Source organism: Lissotriton vulgaris, unplaced genomic scaffold, assembly GCF_964263255.1.
Source record: "Lissotriton vulgaris unplaced genomic scaffold, aLisVul1.2 SCAFFOLD_827, whole genome shotgun sequence".
NCBI lineage: Eukaryota > Metazoa > Chordata > Amphibia > Caudata > Salamandridae > Lissotriton > Lissotriton vulgaris.
Window position 1 is genome coordinate 372,196 of NW_028247218.1, and position 25,761 is coordinate 397,956.

The window sequence follows — 25,761 nt, forward strand, 5'->3', positions numbered from 1 at the left end:
CAGAAGAACCAAAACCATGTCTGATTCGATCTTCTATCCACGTTTCAATCCTTGCCCGAAACTTTGTGTGGTCGAGTGCATGAAAGTATATGATCAAAGAATGTCTAGTCTACGTCCTGTTGAGAAACAACTTCTCATTTCCTTTATTAAGCCTCATAAAGCTGTAACCTCTACTTCCATTGCAAGATGGGTGAAGACCGCCATGAACTTAGCAGGTATTGAATTGACAAAATTTCAAGCTCATTCTGTTAGAGATGCTATGGCCAGCAAATCATTATGGTCTGGAGGCAAGTTAGATGATATTCTTAAAGCTGCAGATTGGTTGAACGCTAGTACCTTTGATAGACATTATTGTAAACCAATCGAACATTTGTCTAATGTGTTACAAAGCTACCAACATGCATAATGTAGCCTCCGTTCTTGTAATGAAATTGCGATTTTCCTATTACCATGACTAGAGAATCTGGATTTCCTTAAAGACACAGAGGCTGACATTATCCCACCCATCCCATACCCTAGTGTTTGGTGATTTGTGATTTCTTCAACATATACTATTTATTTACATTTATAGCTTTATAATGCTTCATTATTTGTTTACATTCATACATATGTGATGCTCTGAAAAAACTCTTATGTCCCCTTATCTTTGAAATATTTGTTCCAGAGACATTCATTACTTTCTTTCTTTTCAGATAACCCTTCTTCATAACCTACGATCTTCTGGCTTAATACTTTTGAACTTTCTTATTTCTCTTCGCTTGATTTAAAAGAGGCAGATTGTTGTCATGTCATACCATTTACCTTGTTTCAATGTTCTTTCTGGAACCTTTGTATTATGACACATGAGCTGCTTGGAGACTGCAATAAAAGACATTGCATAATGTCAGCCTCCGTGTCTTTAATGAAATCCAGATTCTCTAGTCATGGTAATAGGAGAATCGCAATTATCCCTTACCTTTCTGACACCGGGACTATATATGAAAATGTTCAGCTGCTTAGCTACCAGCTGTCACCAGGTGGCGCTGCTCGACTAAGCATTGGAATCTGGAAGGCGTCTGATTGTGACTGTTTATGTAAACCACCGTGGGACCAGTGACATGGATTCCGATCTTAGGGGCCAGATGTAGGTGCCGAAATACCGGTCGGTAACGGCCGATTTCGGCCGTTACCGACCAGTATTTAGTAATTGGCATGTAGGGGGCATATTTTACCGATTCGGTAAATTTACCGAATCGGTAAATTTACCGAATCAATAAAATACTGAATCGGTATTTTTACCGATTCGGTAATTTAGAGATGTAGGTGGGACTCTTCTGAATACCACAGGCCTTACCGAATCGGCATTTTACCACCCAATCCAGTTGGGTGGTAAAATACCGATTCCAGGTGTGCATGCACATGTGTGCATGCACACCTATGGCATGTGACAGACAGACATGCCCTTAGGGCATGTCTTTGTGCCACATGTCACACATGCCTGAAATCGGGGTGCTAGAGGGTGTCGGTGACACCCCCTGCACCCTTGCAAGAATTGGTATTTACCGAATCGGTAAATACCGATTCGGTAATGCCCATTGATTCCTATGGGCTTCAATGCCCATAGGAATCAATGGGCATTACCGAATCGGTATTTACCGATTCGGTAAATACCGATTCTTACAGAATCGGTAATTCAATTACCGATTCTTCCTAAATCTCCCCCCTTCTATTTTACCGATTCATAAATACCGAATCGGTACAATTCGGTATTTATGAATCAGTAAAATATACTTACCTACATCTGGCCCTTAGTGTTGCCCATTAGTGAATGAGACAAAAGTTTCATGCTGGTTTCCATCTACATAGGGCGGGTATTTAAATATTAGCTGAGCCTTGTGACGCACCATTGCCGTACCTGTGTCCACATACATTGCATTGTGTGTTCTTAGCCTCCTTTTCCCCACTCACTTTTTCCTAGATCTTTAGTTTTCCTTTATCTTTCTTTGCCGCTCTTTCTCTCCTCTATTATCACTAAAGTAGGGTCGCTCCGAAGCTGTTGGGAAAGTTACTAATTGCTGTTGGGACAGTTCTTAATTTGAGCTGGTTTCCGGTGCTCACTGGCACTTAAGCAACACTGCCCTTTTCATAAGCATCAGTTTTAGGACACATTAATTTAGAGGCAGTTTAAGTGATTTGCCTAGAATCACAGATTGTTTAGCCGATGCCGAGACTCCAAACTTGTTCCCCAGCTCCGAAGTTGCTACCTCCAGCCATTAGGCCACATCCTCTACTCAGTTTCTGGTTCACTTTCAGGCGGTGCCAACAGGAGAAATGGGCTGATGCAAGCTGACCCTTGACGTGAGTTCCGATTCTTATGTTATTTACAAATTAACCACTGTTTTGGATATTGTGAGAATGAAATGACCGGGGCCACAGCCCTAGTCTTCCCTCTGCTTGGTCATTAAGTATTCGTTATCCCAGAAGTCGCTATCGTTCTTTCCAGTCTCTTGAGAGAACAGTTTGAAGGGAAGAGCAGTGGTTACTGGGATACTGAATACTTAATGATTGTGCCTGGAAAGAAGAAGAGAAGGTAGCTCATTTCAAGAAACCACCCCATCCACGCGCAGCCGCGGCTCTAGTTAGTGAGTGAGACAAAAGTTTCATGCTGGTTTTCATCCACATAGGGTGGGTATTTAAATATTAGCTGAGTCTTGTGACGCACCATTGCCGTACCTGTGTCTACATACATTGTATTGTGTGTTCATAGCCTCCTTTTCCCCACTCACTGATCTTTAGTTTTCCTTTCTCTTTCTTTGCTGCTCTTGCTCTCCCCTATTATCACTAAAGTATGGTCGCCCTGAAGGTGTGGGGACAGTTCTTTATTTGAGCTGGTTTCAGGTGCTCACTGGCACTTAAGCAACACTGCCCTTTTCATAAGCACCAGTTAAGGACACATTCATTTACAGGCAGATTAAGTGATTTGCCCAGAGTCACAGGTTGTTTAGCCGATGCAGAGACTCCAAACTGGTTCCCCAGCTACAAAGTCTCTACCTCCGACCATTACGCCACACCCTCCACTCATTATTGTTCTCTTTCAGGCGGTGCCAACAGGAGTAATGGGTTGATGCAAGCAGCCTCTTGATTCGAGTTCCGATACTTATAATATTTAAAATTTGATCACTATTTTGGATATTGTGAGAATTAAATGACAAGGGGGAGTGAGGGGGGGGGGCGGGGGGGGGGGGGCACGGTCCTGGTTTTCCCTCTGCTCGGTCATTAAGTATTCGATATCTCATAAGTCGCTGTCGTTCCTTCCAGTCTCTTGAGAGAACAGTCTAAAGGGAAGAGCAGTGGCTGCTGGGATACTGAATATTTAATGATCGGGCCTGGAAAGAAGAAGAGAAGGTAGCTCGCGCTTATTTAATAATCAAGAAACCACCTCCTCCACGCCCAGCCGCGGCTCTAGTGTTGCCCATCAGTGAGTGAGGCAAAAGTTTCATTCTGGGTTCTATCCATATAGGGCAAGTATTTAAATATTAGCTGAGCCTTGTGACGCACCACTGCCGTACCTGTGTCCACATACATTGCATTGTGTGTTTTTAGCCTCCTTTTTCCCACTCACTTTTTCCTAGATTTTTAGTTTTCCTTTCTCTTTCTTTGCCGCTCTTGCTCTCCTCTATTGTCACTAAAGTAGGGTCGCCCTGAAGCTGTTGGGACAGTTCTTAATTTGAGCTGGTTTCCAGTGCTCACTGGCACTTAAGCAACACTGCCCTTTTCATAAGCACCAGTTAAGGACACATTCATTTACAGGCAGATTAAATGATTTGCCCAGAATCACAGGTTGTTTAGTCGATGCCGAGACTCCAAACTAGTTACCCAGCTCCGAAGTTGCTACCTCCGGCCGTTATGCCACATCCTCTACTCACTTTATGGTTGTCTTTCAGGCTGTGCCAACAGGAGAAATGGGCTGGTGCAAGCTGCTTCTTGATGTGAGTTCTGATTCTTATATTAGTTACAAATTAACCTCTGTTTTAGATATTGTGAGAATGAAATGACGATTGGGGGCACAGCTCCGGTCTTCCCTCTGCTTGGTCATTAAGTCTTCGATATCCCAGAAGTCACTGTTGTGCCTATCTGAAAGAAACAGGTTAGTATTAGATTCGTTACCATAGAATATCCCCAGGCGTCAGTCTGGATCCGGAAACTTTTGCGTAGCAGTACCCTTGCGCGTCGGTAGGCGTCGTCTGTGGCTCCGCATCTGTCGTCGGCGCCAGGATGACGTCGCCGGAGTACTTAGACACCGCCCTCGAGCGCTGACGTCCGTTCTTCTTTTTTCCGCGCCAGCAAGCGCCGATCCGGAAAAGTGGTACCCTTTAGTCATTTTTTGACTAAACTTGTTCGATCCTTTTTGATCTATTTTCGAAGTCGAATTACTCTATCGGTGCCGGTAGGGATGCCCGGTTTCAAACCCTGTGCCGACTGCAACCGACTGATGTCGTATACCGAACCCCATCTCCGGTGCCTGTATGGCTTAGGGGCCGACCACGATGACAAGTCGTGCCCCGACTGCCGGGCCAGATCGTCGAAAGCTAGGCGGGAGCGATCCCGTAAGTGCCTCGAGGTCTGGCAGTCGGCCAAGCGCTTTACTAGGTCCCGGTCCAGGAGTAGGTCGAGGGACCGGTCACGGGGCCGGAGTCATCACAGCTCGGCGAGTCGACAACACTCGTCGGGCTCCAAGTCCTCAGGTAAGAGGCACAAGAAGTCGAAGAAGCGACACCGCTCTTCTGACTCTTCCCGACGCTCACGTGACTCGGCCGGGGGTTCGGGTGACACCGCCCACGGGGCTCCGCCTTGAGCCGCAGACGTCGCGGCCTGCTCCATACCCGCCGGTCCCTGGGCTGAACTCGACGCCGGAGGAGATCGATGCCTTCCTCATGGCCATGAGGTCGCTCACTCCTCCGACGGATTCCGCGGCGCCTTCAGGCCCAGCGGTCCCGAGTGGAGCCCAAGCGGGCCGGGTGCTTTGGCCCCGGCGCCGTCGGGTGCTTCGGCCTCAGGTCCCCGCCAGATCCGTCGGATCCGGGTCGCCGCTGGTCGACCTAACAACGCCTCCGCCGGCATCGACTCCTAGGGTGTCGCCCCCGATCCCCCCCCTCGATCCGGTTCTGACGTCGGAACGGCATTGATTGACGCAGAGAGAAGTGAAATACTTATATGATCCGGCCCCATCATTTGAACCTGACTACCAGGAGATGGAGGGGAGGTGGATTGGGAGGGGTCTGAGGACCCTCTGGCACGTGAGTGCCAGTCTTTTCAGGACTGGGCAGGTAAACTAGGGGAGGCCAGTGGTTTGGATACTTCGCCCGACACTGGATTTGTCTCTCCTCCTACCGTGGCTCCGGAGGAGGGGGCTGTCTACAGTGTGATGTTGACAAGGGCAGCCAAGGCCTTGTCTCTTGAGCTCCCTGTCGCGGCTATGAGGACTAACCTCCTCACTGAGGTCCTCAAACCGCAGGCAAACTCTTCGGAGCCTCTACTGCCGTTCAATGCCTCAACTGACGTTTTGTTGGGCACTTGGTCCAGGCCCGCTACAGGTCCCCCTGTAGATAGCAACGTGGTCAGACGCCACCGCCCGGCACCGGACGACCCTTGTTTCCTGTCCACCCACCCCACCCCGAGAGCTGGTTATCCAGGCCTCTAATTCCCAGACCGCATTCCCGACAGCTCCCCCTGATCGGGAATCCAAAAGGTATGAACAGTACGGGAAAAAGATGTTCTCCTCACTTAGTTTGGGGTTGCGGTCAGTCAACATTGCTTGCCTTTTGGGCTGTTATACCCACTCTCTGTGGAACACAGTCACGGATATGCTGCCACAATGCCCGGAGGAGGCCCGCTTTAAACTCGCCCAAGCCATTGCGGAGGGGCGAGATGTGGCGCGGTATTCTATTCGATGTGGGCTGGATACCACGGACTCGCTAACAAAAGGAATACCCTATGCACCCTCATGAAAATACATTGTCGTATATGAGTCCATATACAATGCAAAAAGCAACAAAGCAACAGAATATTCTGGGATCTCCCGTAAGGTGACAGTCCGATTAAATTCTTTTATTTTGTAAAACAGCCAGCCGACACGTGTTTCATCGCTAATTGGAATCCTCAGGGCTATACGTGGCTGTGTCTAGCATGGAGGTCGCTCAGCCGGTGATATTTCCGACCCGGCCGGGCCCGTGACCTTTACGATGATTGGCAAGGAATCAGCACCCTATGTCGAGGAGTATGGAGTCTCAGGGATTACATGAGTCAATAGCAAGGATTACGTGTGTGTTACTCGCGATTCCCCAGACTTGTAGTGATTGAAGTAGTAAGCCCAGGAGCACCGAAGGCAATCAATTATAAGCCGATAACTCTCGGTCTATTTTCCGAAACGAACAGTGGTTGTAGAACCACGTACTCCTGGGTCGCCGTGTTCCTGGTGTGGACTCGCTAGGCAGGGCGATTGCAACGACGGTGGCTGTTCGCTGACACGCCTGGCTGAGGTCCGCCAATTTTTCGGCTAATGTCCAGAACACCCTTATGGACATGCCGTTTGATGGCCGTTGCATTTTTTGGCCACAAGGCAGACAGTGCGCTTGAGCGCTTTAAGGACTCCAGGGCTACGGGCAAGTCCTTGGGCCTGTCGGCCTGCGCCTGCAAACTGCTGCCTTTCGCTCCTTTCGTGGCCAAGGAAGGGGCACCCCCACATGTCCTGCCAGCCACGGGCTGCAGACTAACATCCAGCGTGGTGACGGACGTGGTAACCACCGTGGCGGTGCCAGGGGACAACGGCGAGGCAAGTCCACATCCACCCCCGCAGCACCCGCCTTAAAGCCTTCCTAGTCCGAGCTTTCAGGCCCATTTAAAGCCAGTGGGGGGCAGGGTTCTTCATCCCCTCCACAAGCGCGACATCACATCGGACAGGTGGGTGCTGCAAATCGTCCAAAGGGGCTATTCCCTCCCCTTCGAGGTGACCCCTCCAGCAATGCCACCGCAATGCCACCAAGTGTCGGGGGATCACTTGCAACTTCTGCAAGAGGAAGTTATGGCCCTCTTGGCCAAGGGGGCCATCAAGCGTGTTCCTGGGCCAGAAGTAGGGTGTGGTTGTTACTCCCACTACTTTCTGGTCCCGAAGAAGGACAAAGGGGGCCTTCGCCCTATCTTGGACCTGCGGAACATCAACGGCTTCCTCCAGAAGGAGAAGTTCAAGATGCTGACTCTGGCTCAGGTCTTAGCTGCCCTAGACCCGGGAGATGCTACCTGCGAAAGTGATGGTGGTGGTCGCAGCTCATCAGCGCAGATTAGGGGTGTCTGTCTTCCCCTATCTCGATGACTGGTTGTTGAAGGCGGGCTCGCCCCAGACAGTCGTCAGCCACCTCCAGACTATGGCCGACCTCCTGCACCTGCTGGGGTTCTCCATCAATGTGCCGAAGTCACACCTGTGTCCCTCTCAGAAGCTCCTCTTCATTGGAGCGGTTCTAGACTCGGCGCAGTTTCGGTTTATCCTCCCGAACAGCGGGTTCGGGATATTCAGGCTCTGATTCCGATCTATCAGCCTTTATCCTGAGTCTCGGTCAGGTTGCCGCTGCGGCTTCTGGGGCTGATGGCCTCCTGCATCCTTCTGGTGCATCACGCCAGGTGGCGGATGCGGGCTCTGCAGTGGGACCTGAAGTTCCAGTGGGCCCAGCATCTGGGCAACTTGTCCGATCATGTCTTGATCTCGGAGGGCACTGCAAGACAGTTGCAGTGGTGGCTCACGGACAGCGATTGGGTCAGCGGTAGATCCCTCTCCCTACCCCAACTAGAGCACGTAGTTATGACGGTCGCATCCCTCCTGGGCTGGGGGGCCACATGGGAGAGGCGGAGATCAGAGGCCTCTGGTCTCCGGCGGAGTCCCGACTCCACATGAACCTTCTGGAGCTGCGAGCGATCCGGCTTGCACTGGAAGCATTCCTCCCCTCTGTCTGGGGGGAGTGTAGTGCAGGTGTTCACGGACAACACCACCGCCATGTGGTACTCCAACAAACAGGGCGGGTGGGGTCGTGGACCCTATGCCAGGAGGCTCTGTGCCTCTGGCAATGGCTGGAACATCAGGGCGTGACCCTGGTGGTTCAACACCTGGAAGGTTCGTTGAACGCCAGGGTGGACAAACTCAGCCGTCGGTGCATGATGGATCACGAATGGCGTCTGAACTCGGATGTGGTACAAGGTCTCTTTCAGCAGTGGGGAGAGCCTTGGTTAGATATATTCGCCACAGAAGAGAGCACGCAATGTCATCAGCTCTGCACGTTGGAATTTCCAAGGCGGCACTCGCTCGGATACGCTTTTCGGCACGAGTTGAGCTGCGGTCTGTTGTATGCCTTTCCACCTATACCACTTCTGCCCAGAGTGCTGAAGAAGATCAGGCACGACCGGGCCCAAGTCATCCTTGTGGCTCCGGACTGGGCTCGAAGATACCGGTATCCCGACCTACTCAGCATGTCAGTCGATCCCCCTATTCGTCTGCCTCTTCAAGAGGACCTTCTGTCGCAGCAGCAGGGGACGGTCCTCCACCCGAACCTGTCTGGCCTCCACCTCCATGCATGGAGATTGAGCGGCGACAGTTGAGGCCATTTGACTTACCTCCTGAAGTCTGCAATGTGATTCTGGCAGCCAGGCGTCCCTCCACAAAATCGGTACACACCTGCAGGTGGAACAAATTTGTGGCATGGTGCACAGCAAAATCTGTGGATCCACTCTCTGCCCCCCTTTCTGAGTTTCTCCTCTTTCTTCTTTCTCTTGCCCAGCAGGGCTCTGCTCTGGGCACTCTTAAGGGCTACCATTTCCGCCTTCTTAAGGCTCCCTGATCAGCATTCTCTTTTCAAGTCCCCAGTTGTAAATAGTTTTTTGAAAGGTATCACTCATATGTTTCCCCCTGTTCCTTTCGTGATGCCTCAGTGGGACTTGAACCTTGTTCTGACTTATCTGATGTGCGCTCCCTTTGAGCCACTACATAACTGTCTTCTTCGTCTCCTCACTCTTAAGACTGCGTTCCTGGTTGCTATCACCTCTGCCATGAGAGTGAGTGAGCTCCAGGCTCTTTCTTCACAACCTCCTTTCCTTTCTGTCCATCCGGACAAAGTTGTGTTGCGGACGCGACCCTCTTTCCTGCCCAAGGTAGTCACAGCCTTCCACATCGGGCAGTCCATCACCTTGCCCACCTTCTTTCCGCCTCCGCATCCCTCGAAAGAGGAAGAGAGGCTCCACCGTCTGGACCCAAAACGTGCGCTCTCATACTATCTGGATCGCACACGCCAGTTCCGGGTGGATGACCAACTCTTTGTTGGTTACGTGGGCGTTAAGAAGGGTCGGCGGAGCACAAATGGACCATTTCTTGATGGATCATTTTGTGCATCAAGGCTTGTTATTCACTGGTTAAAAAGGAGCCTCCTGTGGGGCTGCGTGCCCATTCTACTCGGGCCACAGTGGCTACTACTGCCCTGGGTCGGGGAGTCCCCTTGCAGGACATCTGTCAGGCAGCTATGTGGGCCTCGCTGCACACGTTCGCAAGACACTACTGCCTGGACAGCCAAGTCCGCAGAGATGGCTTTTTCGGCCGTTCCGTTCTCCAGCACTTTCTGGTGTGATGATTGGTTCGCAGACCCACCACTGTGATTGGTATTGCTGGGGTACCTATTCTAAGGTAAGGAATCTAATACTAACCTGTTTCTTTCAGATGCACAAGTTACTTACCTTCGGTAATGATATATCTGTAAGAAACAGTAGTTAGTATTAGATTCCTTACCGCCCCACCCATCCTCCCTGTTCTGCAAACCAATATCTAGGGTTAAGGTCATCCCTTTTCAGGGCCCTAGTTTCATGGCACCAGTGTTGGTTTTTATCATGGCTCTGCGTTTCTGGCATGGAAAAGCTGTGCATAAGAACTGGCGTCAGCTCGCAAGGGCGTCATCTAAGTACTTCGGCGATGTCATCCCGGCGCCGACAACAGACGCGGAGCCTCAGACGACGCCTACCGACGCGCAAGGGTACTGCTATGCAAACGTTTCCGGATCCAGACTGACGCCTGGGGATATTCTAAGGTAAGAAATCTAATACTAACTACTGTTTCCTACAGATATATCGTTACCGAAGGTAAGTAACTTGTGCTCCAGCCTCTTGAGAGAACAGTCTGAAGGGAAGAGCAGTGGCTGCTGGGATACTGAATACTTGATGATTGGGTCTGGAAAGAAGAAGAGAAGGAAGCTCGCGCTCATTTATATTTAAGAAACCACCCCATCCACGCACAGCCGCGACTCTCCCCTTCAATCACTCCTGCAACACAGCAGCGCATCAAAACCAGCTTCCCTCCTCAAGAGAGGCATCAAAATCAAAGGACCCCCACTGCTTTGTATCATAAGGTAAAGCAAATACATTTACGTAGCCCCGCTATAAATCTAGGCTTCGTTAATCAAACCGGGCACTCAGCACTTGAATCTTTATGCATTCATCACTTAGGATCACATGAACACTGATGCAAGCTGGCTCTTCACACGAGTCTCGATACTTATATTATTTACAAATTAGCCACTGTTTTGGTTATTGTGAGAATTAAACAACAGGGGCCAAGGCCCTGGTCTTCCCTCTGCTTGGTCATTAAGTATTCGATATCCCAGAAGTCGCTGTTGTACCTTCCAGTTTCTTGAGAGAACAGTCTGAAGGGAAGAGCAGTGGCTGCTGGGATACTGAATACTTAATGATCGGGCCTGGAAAGAAGAAGAGAAGGTAGCTTGTGCTCATTTAATATTCATAAACGTCCCTTCCAAATAACTATGTACAGCGCAATGTTGCCTGCCAGCTGAATATATCCTGAAAGAAAGTGCCTCTCGTCAACAAATCATGCCATATATGCCACACAGCCCAAGTGGCTGAATAAAACAAGCTCGCGTGGCAGCAGGGGGAGGCCCGTGGGCCTCGCTCCGCATCAGGGGGGCAGGAGGGGGCCAGCGCGTTTCACTTGCAGGAGTAATAATTGCTACCATATGGTGGCATTCGCTCCCGCAAGTGAATCTCCACACGTGCATTCGTTGCTATTGAAGGCAATGGAACGGGTGCACTTTTGTGGGTGAAAAAGGGGACACATGGCTAAAGGTCTCCTCCTAACCAGTGCATGTGTGCTGCGTAGGCGAGACCTAAAAAGGAGAGGTGCATGAACTAATTTAGTGCCATCGCCAGTAACAGGTGGTGTTGTATGTAGATAGTGGAGCATTGGTGTAAATGGTCATTAAAATGCCTTGTAAAGAGGGTAATATATGAGGCAAGTTTAATGTGAGCAGGAGGGTATTCCATATTTTAAGAGCAGGTCTTGGCTAAGAACAGTTTATTTAACGTGGTCCTTTTTCTGAAACATGGAACCTGCAGCTATAGAGGTGCCTTCTTATGGAACTACTGCCTATAGTTTTGTTTGGGGAGCTTATGGGCAAGGTATTTCTGAATATTTATATAAACTATTTTGATGTGATACAGACTGGTTTGAAAGTAACACTATCTTAAAGTTGTAACCAATTGAGGGAGGGTATAACAGAAGTAATGTGAAAGTCTTGGTCCAGAGAAAAGGCAGGAAACAGAATATAAGATGGACCTTAGAGGCGCAGACAACCTTTAGCAATGAAATCACTCAGACATTTTAATAGAAGTGTTGGGTCCATTTTGGGGAAGAAGTGTCTTATGTTACACATTAATTGTAACTGATATCTAGCTATTGTAGCCCTTTGCCTAAACAATCTATCGGGGTCAGACTGATTTGCATATGGCCATGTCTGAACTGGGGTGGCTGAGTGAGCTAAAGAATGGTGATGGATTAAACCCAGATCAGTTGACTGGGGGTGAGTGTTTGATTTGCTCAAACGATCCGTCCATCATCCCCTTTTGTATCGCTTTGTTCACCCTAAGTAGGCAGGGTATGCTCAGACGTGAGTCCCTTGCTCACTTGGCCACTGGATTCAAGATAGCCTGGCTGATGAGGATTATGAATCCAAAACCGGTCCCAGGATGCTTGTTTACGGTCCAGGGAAGACATGGCTTGGCAGTTCGGGCTGGACTGTTCCCATGAGGCACAGGGTCAGACTGATTTGCATATGGCCATGTCTGAACCGGGGTGGCTGAGTGAGCTACAGAATGGTGATGGATTAAACACAGATCTGTTGACTGGGGGTGAGTGTTTGATTTGCTCAAAGGCTCCGTCCATCATCCCCTATTGTATAACCAATCTATTGAGGCTGTAATTTTACTATAGAGACATGTAGCGGTCATCTGATCCATCAATTCCATAGGGAGCTTTATTTTAGTTCTGGCCTAGAAACAATTGTAGTGGACACACCAGCTTAATAATTCATACAGATTGGTAAAATACATAGAGGAGGAGCTTTGGGTCAGCCACTTTCAGCCTTTGGTCATTTGTATTGTTATTTGCATTTTGGATCAGTGCACTGCATCATACAGAGAATGAAGTAATGGGTCATCTTTCATTGTCTTTGGCTTTGTGGTAGCATCATGCATGCTTCCCTCAGGCCACTGGACAGCCATTGAGTTTCTGGCAATGAGCTGAGAGATTTTTGCCCCTTGACTTCTGAGTTCGCTGGCAGAAGAATTCTATTGTCTCAGGTGAATGTATTTGTGTGTAAGGTGACCACCTCAAGCGCCACTATGAAGCTGCTTTTGCTGTGCACTCACATTGTCTGCACAATGCCCGTGTAAGGGCCTTATACCCATTTGTGTTCCTGGTGGCAGCTGAGCCCTGGAACAGGCGCTAGCCGGTGTAGCATAACTATATGTGAAGGTGTTTGGCTTTGTATGAACAAAGCTGAAGGAATTGGCTGCCCCGCCAGGGTGCAGCTCATCTACACAGGTTTGCATTTCCTGAATAAATATCAACATTTAAGAAATAAGCAGGTCCTTTTATTGTGTTCTTTTTACAAATGCTTTGTTAACTATATTAATGCTATTTTGTATTATTTATCATCCATAGAGCGGACTATGCCATTGTTTTCCACAGAACCAATCTAGCAAGGAGTCATTGACATAGCAAGAGCACAATGCTGTCTTTGGTTACTTTTGGGTGCAGTGGCTCAGCTTTTCATGCAATGTTTGAATTACTCGCTCAGTATAGATTTGTAGGAGCAGCGTTTATTTTTAAATTATTAAAATAAACAATATTGTTAAGAATTGTTGCATTACTACTCTTCACTTACTACCTCAAACTAATCCACCAGCCAACCAGACCTCACAGACAATAGATACTCTCAGTTTTGAGTTCCCATAGAGAAGCTGAGGGGGCTCCTCTATGAAGTGAAATGCTAGATCACTTACTCTGTGATTAGATGTGTGTGTATGCCTTTTATTTGTGCTTTTAAAAACAACTTTTCAACCATACAATAAAAATCAATGTTTTCCTCGGTAGAGGCGGGAGCAAGGTCAGGACATCTGTATCTTCCATGTGTGGTGATACAGTAAACCACAGTTAGAAGTGTACATCATTCTGCGATTAGAACATCACCAGACTTGAGGAGGTGCAAAAAAGTTTATTTTTAAAAAGCCAACATCTTCTCCATCTTTACACCCAGCATCATTACCGACATTCCTATATCAATCAGGACCTCCCCAACCATTCTCCAATGTAGGGATGAAATTAAAGCACTCCTCTTTAAAGAACACTACTTTACGACAAAGTAACTGGCTACCCATAAACCTAGAAATCCCTCCAATCACTCATTAACTCTGTTTGTGTTTTACCCTGTACAGTGCTCCCCAGCCTTTCGGCTAGGTTTATGCTATTCAAATATCACATACATACAGACATCTGAATTTGACGGAGGGATTTTGAGTAGAGCACCATCTACCTGTAGACCATGGCATGGAATAACATAAAATGTTTCAAAGTCATATGAAACCAAAGGCAGATGTGCGTATAAGTTGATCCTTATGTTCATGAATACTTTGAAACTCAGTGAAAGTACTCCGCTAACTCCCTGCACCCTTACAAATGTCTGTCTCTATATTAGCTTTCTAAAGCATTGAAAATAATATAAGATTATAGAGCAAGTCTGGGGTGTTTGAAAGACACACAAAAGCACAGATGTGTTGCAAGTCCTTTCATCCCCAGCTCTAAACCATTAGTCCTCACCTGCTGATCTTCCTTGTGTGCCCGGGGGGAGAGCGAAGATCCCTTTTGTGGTGCTCAATATATGTTAAAAGCAGTAACCACAAACTGTTACTCCTCTTTTTCTTTTGCCTACCACAACCTATCATATATGCTTTGTTCAGAAGTACTAGTTTTAAAGTATAGCTGGATCCTAATGAAACAAATGAGATTGCCAACGCAAACTCTCGTCAGCAAATAAGAAAGCTGGTGAAAGATGGTCTGATTATCCGTAAGCTTGTAACGGTTCACTCCCGTGCCCGATGCAGGGAGAACACGCTTGCTCGCAGAAAGGGCAGACACATGGGCACTGGTAAGCGAAAGGGTACTGCCAATGCGCGTATGCCAGAGAAGCTCTCATGGATGAGGAGAATGGGAATCCTGCGCCGTCTTCTGCGCAGATACCGAGAGTCCAAGAAGATTGACCGCCACATGTACCACAGTCTTTATCTGAAAGTCAAGGGTAATGTCTTCAAAAACAAGCGCATCTTTATGGAGCACATTCACAAACTGAAGGCAGACAAAGCCCGCAAGAAGCTCCTGGCTGACCAGGCTGAAGCTCGCAGGTCTAAGACTAAGGAGGCTCGCAAGAGACGCGAAGAACGCCTGCAAGCCAAGAAGGAAGAGATCATAAAGATACTCTCAAAGGAGGAAGAGACCAACAAGTAGTCTGTCCTACCAGTGTGTAAATAGTGAGCTTCTATCAGTGTCAATAAAACATCGATACTAAAGACTGTAAAAAAAAAAAAAGAAGTACTAGTTTTAGATCATGTAACCTAGTTTTCATCTAAAGTCACTGCCCACCAGTAATTTATCTTCAGCAACAATGACCTTGGCCCACAGGTTGATGACCCTATAAGACCTGTGTACCCAGATGAGAAGGAAATCTATATAAACACATCTATCAATCTTGCACAGTATCTTATTATATATGAAAATAGATGAAAACAACAGACTTGTTGCCCCTGTTGAATTCTTCATGGTATTTGTAACACATCTCCGAAGCATCTTGGAAAAAAGGGGACACCTGTGTTGGCACAGCAATTGCCAGTCAGTTCATGGTCAACTGTTATGGAGATAGGCAGTAAATAAAACCAATTTTGCGAGACACAGATCCATGTTCAAGGCATGGTTTATGATTGGAAGCCAGCATGGTGAAAGGGCCTAAATGAGGTTTTTTTTTTAGCCAGTGAATGAGTAATCTGATCTTCCGGATGTTGTGATGTATTAGTATCACCCTCCAAATCAAATTTAGGGTGAATAGCTGAAGGCTCCCATGAGGCTGTCTGTGTTTTTTTCTGGTAACGTTGACATTCAGCTTATCACAGGTAAAGAGCACAACAAGAATCTTTCTCATCTAGATTATTTTATTGGTGAAATATCTGGGTTGCGTATCACATTGCGAGACTGATATGGGTTCAGACAATTGGACATACATTCAGAATATTAAAGAGCTCTTTAGAACCTTTTTTGTCAACTTAAACTTCCTACTGTGAAACCTGAACTTTACATTATAGAGCTTCTTTTTAACCCCTATTTTGAGTGTTTGGTGCTTTTCTCCACCTGCCCTTGGTGGGATGGGGGCCCTTCTTTTTATTATTTAAGCTTTGCCTTTACCAGTAAAACAATATCTGTGATCTGGCATGTTGGATAGTTAGCAAAGCCAGACAATCTAAGATGTGGAAAATGTAATTGGCGCATTAGGCCAGTAGTGTGGTTGTTCCTGCATTTGTGTTGTGGGAGCTTCATTGAGGTGATCTTGGACCAGGATATGTCTATTAATACTTTTAATACCGCTATGCATTTTCATAGTTTTACTTCTTTTTAATTCAGGGGTATGGGAGTGGAGTGAATGTTGAAATGGAGTGTCTCCTGCCCAATTGCGACCGTTTTAAGAGGTCTTGCAACCCTGGGGTACATTTGGGCCTCGCAGAGTTGGTTGGTGCCCCCAGGCCTTTACTGGTGGCTTCAACCCCAGCTCCGGAGGGCCCATGTGGAGCCGTACCACCGTAGTTCCACCTCAACCTTCCCTAACGTCGATCCCAATAGTGACGTCCCTTGTTGGTGAAGATCCCATCCTCGTCCCTGACTTGGACACAGAACCGGACCGGGGTCAATCAATGTTGGTTCAGACGCTGGAACAGACGTTTGTCCCTGTGTTCATTCCCACTGTTGATTTTGTCCCAGGAGGCGGTAAAGAGGCCTGGGAGGGGCTGTTGGACCCTTTAACTGACCAGCGTGAAGACCCCATGGACTGGCGGATGGATATTTATTTATTTATTTAAGTTTTCTATAGTGCGAACAAGACCCATAGGTATCAGAGCGCTTAACATAACAAGAAATAAGATTACAGACACGTCTTTCTATAATGAACAATACAATAGAATACAATGATATGAGGTAGGTTAGGGGTTATTGTCGACTTGATCGTTTATAGCAACTTTTTTTTGTCCTCTAAACTATTCATATCCAGGGTCAGTATCGTGTCAGTTTCTGGTATCAGCATATAGTTGATGATTTCCTATAAAATTCCCATATAGTTATAAATTTAGTACCCTTTAAGTCCGGGTTTAGGTGATGGATTGTCTTGTCTATGGAAGGAACTTACTCATGAGAAAGATCTTAGTTTCCCTCTTGAATGTTGCAGTGTTTGTAATTTTTCTAATGCTCGGAGGGAGAGAGTTCCATATTCTGGGGGCCGCTCCTGAAAACGCTCTATCCTAGGTTTTTTTCTTCTTGAAGATTGGTGATCTCAGCAACAGATCCTTGGCACTCCTGGCAGGTCTGATTCCTCCCGATATTTTAATTTTCTGGGTAAGGTATCTAGGTGTGTTGTGATGAATAGCTTTGTGGGTAATACATGCCATTTTTAGTTGTATTCTAGCTTCATAAGGTAGCCAATTTAACGCCTTCAGGTTCGGGGAGATCCGGTCAAATTTCCTTGTTCCAGTGATAAGTCTTGCTGCTGCATTAAGGCATGCTTTCAATGGTGCCGTAGAAATGTATGGCAGACCTGTTAGCGTTGTACACCCGTATTCTATCCTCGATATAACCAGAGATTTCACTGCTAATTTTAGATTTAGTTTCAGTTAAAAATGATTTAATTTTTCTTAAGTAGTTCAGATGAAAACGGGCGTTTTTTGACATTGCTTTGATGTTGGCTTTCATGTCTAGGTTCTCATCCAGTGTGATTCCAAGTGATTTCACCGAGTCGACTAGCGGGGGGGTGCAGTTTAACGCTGTGATCATTTTTGACCATTCCTTCACTTCTGCTTGGTTCTTTTTAGGCGATATAAGTAAGAATTCAGTTTTAAGCGCGTTTAGCTTAAGATGATTGATAGATAGCCATTTTAGTGTCATTTTTAGGGCTTCATTCATTAAGATGATGTCTTTCAGGGACGCGATCTTGATGTATATCTGCGTGTCATCCGCATACATTTGGTAGGATATTTTGGAATTTCGCAGAATTTCTGTAAGGGGTTCGATGTACAAGTTAAACAGTGATGGAGATAATGCCGATCCTTGAGGTACTCCTACTGCATTTGGACAAGCCGGTGAAAGTGATTGGTTGATCAGGAATCTCTGACTTCTATTCTGTAGGAAGGATTCAAACCATTTCAGCACTGTACTGGATATTCCCATCCTGTCCTGGAGTATGTTCAGTAATTTTTCATGGTTAACTGTATCAAATGCAGATGATAGGTCTAGGAGGATGAGTAGGCAAGATCGGTTTGATCTAGTGCTTGTAGTGCATCATCGATAATGTGTAGGATTGCCGTTTCCATGCTGTGACCTGTTCTAAATCCCGATTGGCAGTCATCTAATAGTGAGAATTTATCGATGTGTTGGCTCAGCTGTTTCTGAACACATTTCTCTATTAATTTGGCAAGGAGTGGGATGTTGGTCACTGGGCGATAGCTATTTGGGTCAGCTGAGTCCACTGTAGGTTTTTTGATGATCGGTATTACTTGACCTGTTTTTAGGCATTCTGGAAGGATCCCCTGGGCGAGAGAGGTGTTTACTATTTCTGTCCATATAGGAATCAAGATATGCCTGACTTCTTTCAGGCATTTTGATGGTAGTGGGTCATTATAGAGGTTGTTAGGTTTGATGTCAGATAGCGTTTTAGCAATATCATACAGGTTCAATGATTTGAAGGTGTCCCAGTGTGCTTTATTTTTTATCAGCTTATCCCCTTCTTTCAATGTGGTGTTGACCCATGATGGTGTGCGGAAGTCCAGGTTGTCTGCAGCAATCTTGAGTTCTCTATACAGCTTGTTGGCTTTGTCGGTGAAAAAGTTTGAGAACTCTTCGCAGCTTAGTGGCGTTTTGGTGACTTCTTGGGCGGATTTGGCCTGCTTTTCGATTGTTGTTTTATGATCTCAAATAGTTTCCGTGGTCTGTTTTTGGCGTTGTCTAGCTCTGTTCTAATAAATTCCTTTTTAGATTTGAGAATCTTTTTGTTATATTCATTTCTGATTTTTCTGAGGGATTTCAGCTCCGGGGATGATGGGTGTTGTCTCCATTTTCTTTCCGCCCGTCTTAATTTTTGCATGTCTTCATTTAATGTCCCATTGAACCAAGGGTTTTTAACCTTCTCTGTGACTCTTTTCAATTTTAGCGGTATAGTGGCGTTGACTACATTTGTTACTGAGGTAGTGCAATGGTTCTTTAAATCAGACACATTCTGCACGTTGTGAGGTAGAATTAGGTCTTTCTTGATGCTTTCAATTAGTAGTTCCATTGCTGAGTCTCTCGTACCCATCTTTTAATTTTAGTAGGCTGTGTGGTTTGTCTCTTCATCCATGTGGGTATCAGGAAGGTTATGGCATGATGATCTGACCAGTCGCATGGTTCTATTGCGAGGATTGAGATAATATCATTATTGGAGATTATCCAGACCAATGTTTCTCCTTTCGAGTGTGTTGGTTGTAAACATGTTTGGGATAAGTTTAGTTTGGTTAAAAAGTCTTTCAGTGTGTTGATTTGTTTGTCGTTGTTGTCATTCCAGTGTAGATTAAAATTGCCCAGAAATATGTTAATAGCATCAGTGTTAGCGTTGGCTGTGATGATCTCCATTAGCTGGTCAATGAAGTTCATATTATTTCCCGGCAGGTGATATGAGGCATGTAGGCTGCAACTTTGTATGTTAGCCAATCTTATATTGAGACCTAGATATTCTCATGACTCAAGAGGGTTGGATTGTATTCGGCTAATTTCTAAGTCCGATTTGTGTATGCAGGCTATACCACCTCCAGTCTTTCCTTGCCTATCAAGTCTTACAATGTTGTAGTAAGGTGGCACCAGAAGGTCCAAGACTGGCGACGAGGCTTCAGTTAGCCATGTTTACGTGAGGATTGTTATGTCTATCTCCTGGTTAATAATGATGTTGGCTATGTCAGATGCATGTTTAGCTGCTGAACGACAGTTGAGCAGTAGGCATTTTAGAGACTTTTCTGTTCTACGTGGTTTCATATGTCGCATTTCGGGGATTAGATGTACTTGTCGAAGGTTGTTGAGATTGGGTTTTCTCTCATTCAGCTTAGGTATTCTGTTGGCGTCTATCGGTACTATTTTGATTTCCTCCCCTCTACTGTGGTCAGCGAGCTCACATTCCCGGAGTATGGATCGGATTTCCTTTTCAGTTAGGTATTTCTGGTTCCTGTCTGGTCTATTTTGTCTGTTTTGACAGAGGCATCGCCTTCTTATTGCTCTTGCATTGGGATGTATTAAGCAGATCTCGAATGCGCTTGACTTCTGTGTGAGTGTGTTCTGTAATATCCCGTAGTTTTTCAATTCCATTAAGGGTGCTTAGTAAATCCTGTGACAGGTTGCTCATTTGTGTTTGGAGCTCTCTGATTCTTCTCATGATCCTAGGTGATGTACTGGGATTGCTCATCCGTTTATTTCGAATTTCCCTATTTTTGATCCTGAGTTTTCGTTCTGAGTTTTTCATCTGTATCTTCTTCTGTTTCCCCTTAGATCGGTTGTCTCTTCTGCCTTTGTTTGCTGTGTTTGAAATGCTGTCTTTGTTTTGTGTTCCTAGGTTCTTGTTTATAGAGTATATCGTTCTAGGTGAGCCTTGTGTAGACATATTTAGGGATATGGGAAGGGCGGCTCTTTCCAAGATAGCTATTCTTTGATTTTTATTTTGTAATTTTTTGGTTGGAGATGCTTTGCCATTGGGGCAAGGTATCAGTTCTTCCACTGGAGGGTATCTGATGTGTTTTAAGCGTGGCGCGTGGACATCTCATTTTTCTCAGTAATGATCTCAGACAACGGGCCACCTGTTTCGCTTGCGTCTCCTTGTTGCTGTTTTGGTTCCTTACGGACTCTAGTTATTATGTTGTCTGCGATCGATTTTTCCCTCTGAGAAGGCTCTATATTGATGTGTGCATTTACTGTTCTTTCTGAGTCCCTCCCACACGCTGAGACTTCTGTTCTGCTTGTGATTCCTAGTTGCATAGATTGTTCAGGTTCCAGGAGGTCTCTAGTTGGTGTGTTAATTGTGGTGGTAGGGTCATGTGGGTCAGGGTTGTCTTCTGGGGGTCTCTGATGTTGTATGTGGCTTGTGTCTCTTAGTTGCCTATTTAGTTCCTGTTCCTGGCGATCTCTTGTTGGTATGCTATTTGTGGTGTTGATGTCCGCTGAGATTGCGTTTTCTACTGTAGGTCTTTGATGGAATAGTGGATTTGAGTATTCAACAATTATTTTCCTATTTAGTTCCTGTTCCTGGCGGTGTCTCGTGGGTGTGCTAGTTGTGTTGATGATGTCCGCTGAGATTGTGTTTTCTACTGGAGGTCTTTGATGGTGTAGTGGATTTGAGTTTTCAACAATTCTTTTCAATGTTAGGAACATGTTATCGAATTTTTCCAATTCGTTGTTAGAGGCTTGAATCATCACTATTCCGTTCTTGAAAATCGTTATGCAGAGGTCCGCTCTGATTCTTAGTGATGCTATTGTCATGAATTTCATACCATGTGGGATGTTAGCTATAGACTTTATTTTAAGCATCTTTGTAATGGCATTGTGCCACCTCGCCGTTTTTCTGGTGAAGAATATCATGTCTTTCGCGATTATGCCATTGACTGCGCAGAAGGCAGCGTCGGAAATCAGTGTGTCAGGGTTTTTCCTCATAATGTTGTGTTCGAATTTTTTGGCTGCATTTTTGGAGAGCTTGGCTGGGTATTTAATGATATGGGCGTTCCTACCTATTAGTTCTAGGTAGTTGTCCTCCATATTTGTGATTTGCAGATGAGCTTTATATATGGAGTGCCCTCTTCTTGTTGTTTCTAGCGATGGGGGATTAATTAAGCTTTTAAACATATAGAAGCCGTTGGGCTTCCCCTGACACTGGCTTGCTTTCTACCCCTACCATGGTTGTGGAGAAGGGAGCTTCCTACGCAATGGTGATGAGAAGGGCAGCGGAGATCCTGGACCTTGTGCTCCCTTTTGGTGACAGTCAGGACTAACCTCTTGACAGAGGTGCTTCAGCCTATGTCCTCTACCTCCGAACCTATTTTTCCTTTTAATGAAGCCCTCACTGATGTCCGGGCACTTGGTCCAGGCCTAGCTCAGGGACTCCTCTGGACAGGCCAATTGCCCGCTGCCATCGCTTAACCATAGGTGACCCAGCGTTCTTACGCAACATCCTTCCCCTGAAAGCTTGGTTGTTCAAGCTTCATTTTCCAAAGGCATATTCCCTTATACTCGCCTGATAGGGAATAGAAGAAGATGGACCACCTTGGGAAGAGGAAGTTTTCTTCCTCCCAGCTTGGCATTGTGGTCAGTACATACTGATTGCCTCTTGAGCCGATACTCTTATACTACCTGGGTGCACAGGTGCTGCCTCAGGCCCGGAGGAGGCTTTGGCCATTCTCTCCCAGGCAGTTGCCGACTGTGGAGATGCAGTGAAATTCACCATTCGTTGGGTGCTGGACACTACCAAATCTCTGGACAGAACGGTTGCCCCGTTGGTAGCATTAGGAAGCTACGCCTGGTTGAGGACTTCTGGCTTTTCAAGGGATGTCCAATCTACTCTGATGGACATGCCCTTTGATGGCACTTGCCTTTTTGGCGACAAGGCAGCTTCGGCGCTTGAGTGCTTCAAAGAATTTCGGGCTACGGCTGAATCCTTGGGCCTCACAGCTCCAATTCATCCGCCTCAGTTTGTCTTCCGCCCCTTTCAGGGCTATGGAAGGTGTGCCCAGCCGCGTCCTGAACAGCCAGTGAGTCAGGCAAGCTGTCTAGCCTCTGCTGGGCCACAGACCTGGGACCCAGTGTCCTTGTGGGTCAGGGAGCCAGCGATCAGGCCAGTACAACGTTTCCTGCTCAGCCACTGCCTCCAAACCTTCCTATTCAGAAGTTTCAGGCCCATCATCGGCCAGTCAGAGGATTCTCCATCACCACCTCAGCTGGCAGTCCATCGTGTCAGACAGGTGTGTCCTGCAGGTAGTCTGAAGGGACTACTCGCTCCCCTTCAAGACTACACCTTGCTACATGCCACGCTCATGAGACCGCATGTCAGAGGATCATTTGGCACTTCTCCACAAGGAAGTTTCTTGTCCAATGGTGCCATAGAGAGGGTCCCTGTGCCAAGAGTAGGACATGATTGTTATTCCCACTACTTTCTGACACCCAAAAAGAACAACGGCCTGCCTCCTATCCTAGACCTCTGGACCCATGACTTCTTCCTTTGGAATGAGAAGTTCAAAATGCTCAAATTGGCCAAGGTCCTTTGTGCCATAGACCCAGGAGACTGGATGGTAGCATTGGAGTTGCAGGATGGTTATTTTCCAAATCCCCGTCCTGCCTGCCCACAGACATTACTGATGGTTTACAGTGGGCCATGGGCACTTTCAGTTCACCCTGCTCTTCTTTGGCCTTACCAGTGCCCCTCAGCTGCTCATCTGCGCAGATCATGGGTCCCAGTCTTCCCCTATTTCAACGGCTGGTTGTTGAAGGCGGGCTTGCCCCTGGCTGTCGTCTCCCACCTCCAGACTACGGCAGACCTCCTGCACTCCCTGAGGTTCACTAACAATGTGCCAAAGTCACACCTGACTCCCTCTCGAAACGCTCCTTTTCATCGGAGCGATTCTGGACACATTGCAGTTTTGGGCCTATCCTCCCAAGCAGGGAGTGTGGGATATTTGGGCTATGATACCAATGTTTCAGCCTTTGTCAGGGGGCTCTCTTGCTCTGGACATGGCTGGAACATTAGGGCATATCCCTGGTATTTCGCCACCTGGTGGGGTCTCTGAATGCCAGAGCGGACGGACTCAGCCGTCGGTGCCTGGTCGATCACAAATGGTTTCTCCATCAGTGAGGTGGCGGAATGTCTCCTTCAGTGGTGGGGAGAGCCTAGGTTAGATCTGTTCACCTCCAAAGAGAATGCGCAATGTCAGCAGTATTGCGAGTTGGAGTTTCCAAGGATGCGCTCGCTGGGTGATGCTTTTCGTCACGAGTGGAGCTTCGGCCTTCTCTACGCCTTCCCACCTATACCACTTCTGCCCAGAGTGTTCAAGAAGATCTATCACGACTGGGCTCAAGTCATTCATGTGTCACCTGGTATTCTGACCTTCTGAGCATTGCCATTGATCCTCCGATCAGACTGCCCCTTCAGAAGGATCTTCTGTCGCAGCAGCTGGGGACTGTTCTTTACTCATACTTGTCCAGTCTTCACCTCCTTGCGTGGAAATTGAGCTGCAGCAGTTGACAGCTTTCAATCTTCCACCTGAAATCTGTGAGGTCATCTTGGCATCCTTCCACAAAAACAGTATATGCCTGTAGCTGAAACAAATTTGTGGCATTGTGCACAGAAAAAGCTGTTCCTATTTCTGCCCCTCTTTCCGGGGTTCTTTGGCCCAGCATCCTTCCACAAAAACAGTATATGCCTGTAGCTGAAACAAATTTGTGGCATTGTGCACAGAAAAAGCTGTTCCTATTTCTGCCCCTCTTTCCGGGGTTCTTTGGCCCAGCAGGGTTCTGTTTTCGGCACCCTTAAGAGTTACCTTTCTGCTATCTTTCTGAGACTACAGATCCGCTTTCTTTGTTCCAATCTCCCATTGTCAATAGGTTTCTTGAGAGCCTTACTCACTTATTTCCTCCGTCTCCTTTCATAATGCCCCAATGGGATTTAAATTTGGTCTTGACTTTTCTTATGTGTGCTCCATCCAAGCCTATTCATAATTGCCCCCTCAGGCTTCTAACTCTTAAGACTGCCTTCCTACTTGCCATCACCTCTGCTCGCAGAGTTAGCGAGCTCCAGGCTCTGTCTTCCAAGCCTCCCTATCTGTCTGTCCATCCAGATAAAGTGGTGCTTCGAACTAAAGCTTTGTTCCTCCCTAAAGTGGTCACGCCCTTTCACGTGAGACAATCCATTACCCTGCCCACCTTTTACACACTGCATCCCACCAAGGAAGAGGAGAGACTCCTAAGCCTGGACCCAAAGCATACATTGTATTTCTATCTTGATCGTACCAAAGACTTCCAGGTGGACAATCAACTCTTCATTGGCTATGTGGGTACCAAGAAAGGTCAGGCAGTGCAGAAAAAGACCATCTCTCAATGGGTTGTCCTCTGCATTAAATTGGGCAGCGCATTGGCAAAGAAGGAACCTCCGGTGGGGTTCCGTTCTCACAACTAGAGCAATAGCGGCAACCACTCCGTTAGCACACGGAGTCCCAATACTGGATATCTGTCAAGCGGCAACGTAGGCCTCCCTGCACACGTTTACCAGACACTACTGCCTAGATAGCCAAGTCCGGAGGGAGGGGTACTTTACCCAATCAGTCCTCCAGGTCTTCCTCGTGTGATTTTGGTTTGAAGACTGTCCTCCGGGGTTGGTATTGTTGGAGTATCTATTCTAAAGGTAAGGAATCTCCAACTAGAAGTCTCTATCAAATGAGCAAGTTACTTACCTCCAGTAAGGATGTATCTGGTAGAGTCATATTCTAGTTGTAGATTCCTTACGCCCCACAAATTCTCTTCGCTCTGCGAATTGATTTCTGTGGATAGGGTCTCCCCTAAAGGGCCCTAGGTTTGAAGCACCAGTGGTCAGTGACCTCCATACCCCTGCGCTTCTGGCATGGAAAGTAGTGTTAAGAACTAACGTCCTGGTGCCCGGGCAGCGTCTGTGTAGGTACAGCAACGTCATTTCCGGATCCAGGCTGACGCCTGGGGGAAATTCCCAGACCCCAATTCTCATTTGGTGTCTGGAAAAGGACTAAAAGAAGAGAAGGTTGAGTTCCTAAAAATGTGTAATTTGCAAAGCAGCCATATGTGCTGTGTGAGAAGGGGAAGATGTATAATCCTTCTGCCTGTGACCAGAACTGGGAGTGAAGGCCTGCTAGTCTCCCTGCTGGGTCAGGGGGGCATCACCTAAGAAAACTAAGACCACCTGCCCTGAAGCCCAGAGCAACAGTGCCTGCCTGCTGGAAGCTGTTTTGAGCACTGGTGTGAGCGGCTGCGCCAATTCAGGAGTGAGTCTGCTCCTGCCTCACTTTGCCACATGTACCGCAAGCAGCTTAATTTCTATGAGCAGGTTCACACCATGCGAGGGTCCAAATTGAGAG

The 25,761-nt window shown here is 47.0% G+C and overlaps 1 pseudogene; it reads left to right on the forward strand.

Moving 5' to 3' along the window:
* Window positions 1–14,941, forward strand: part of LOC147665216 (large ribosomal subunit protein eL19 pseudogene) — a 62,111-nt pseudogene extending 47,170 nt beyond the window's left edge.
* The last annotated feature ends 10,820 nt before the right edge of the window (window positions 14,942–25,761 follow it).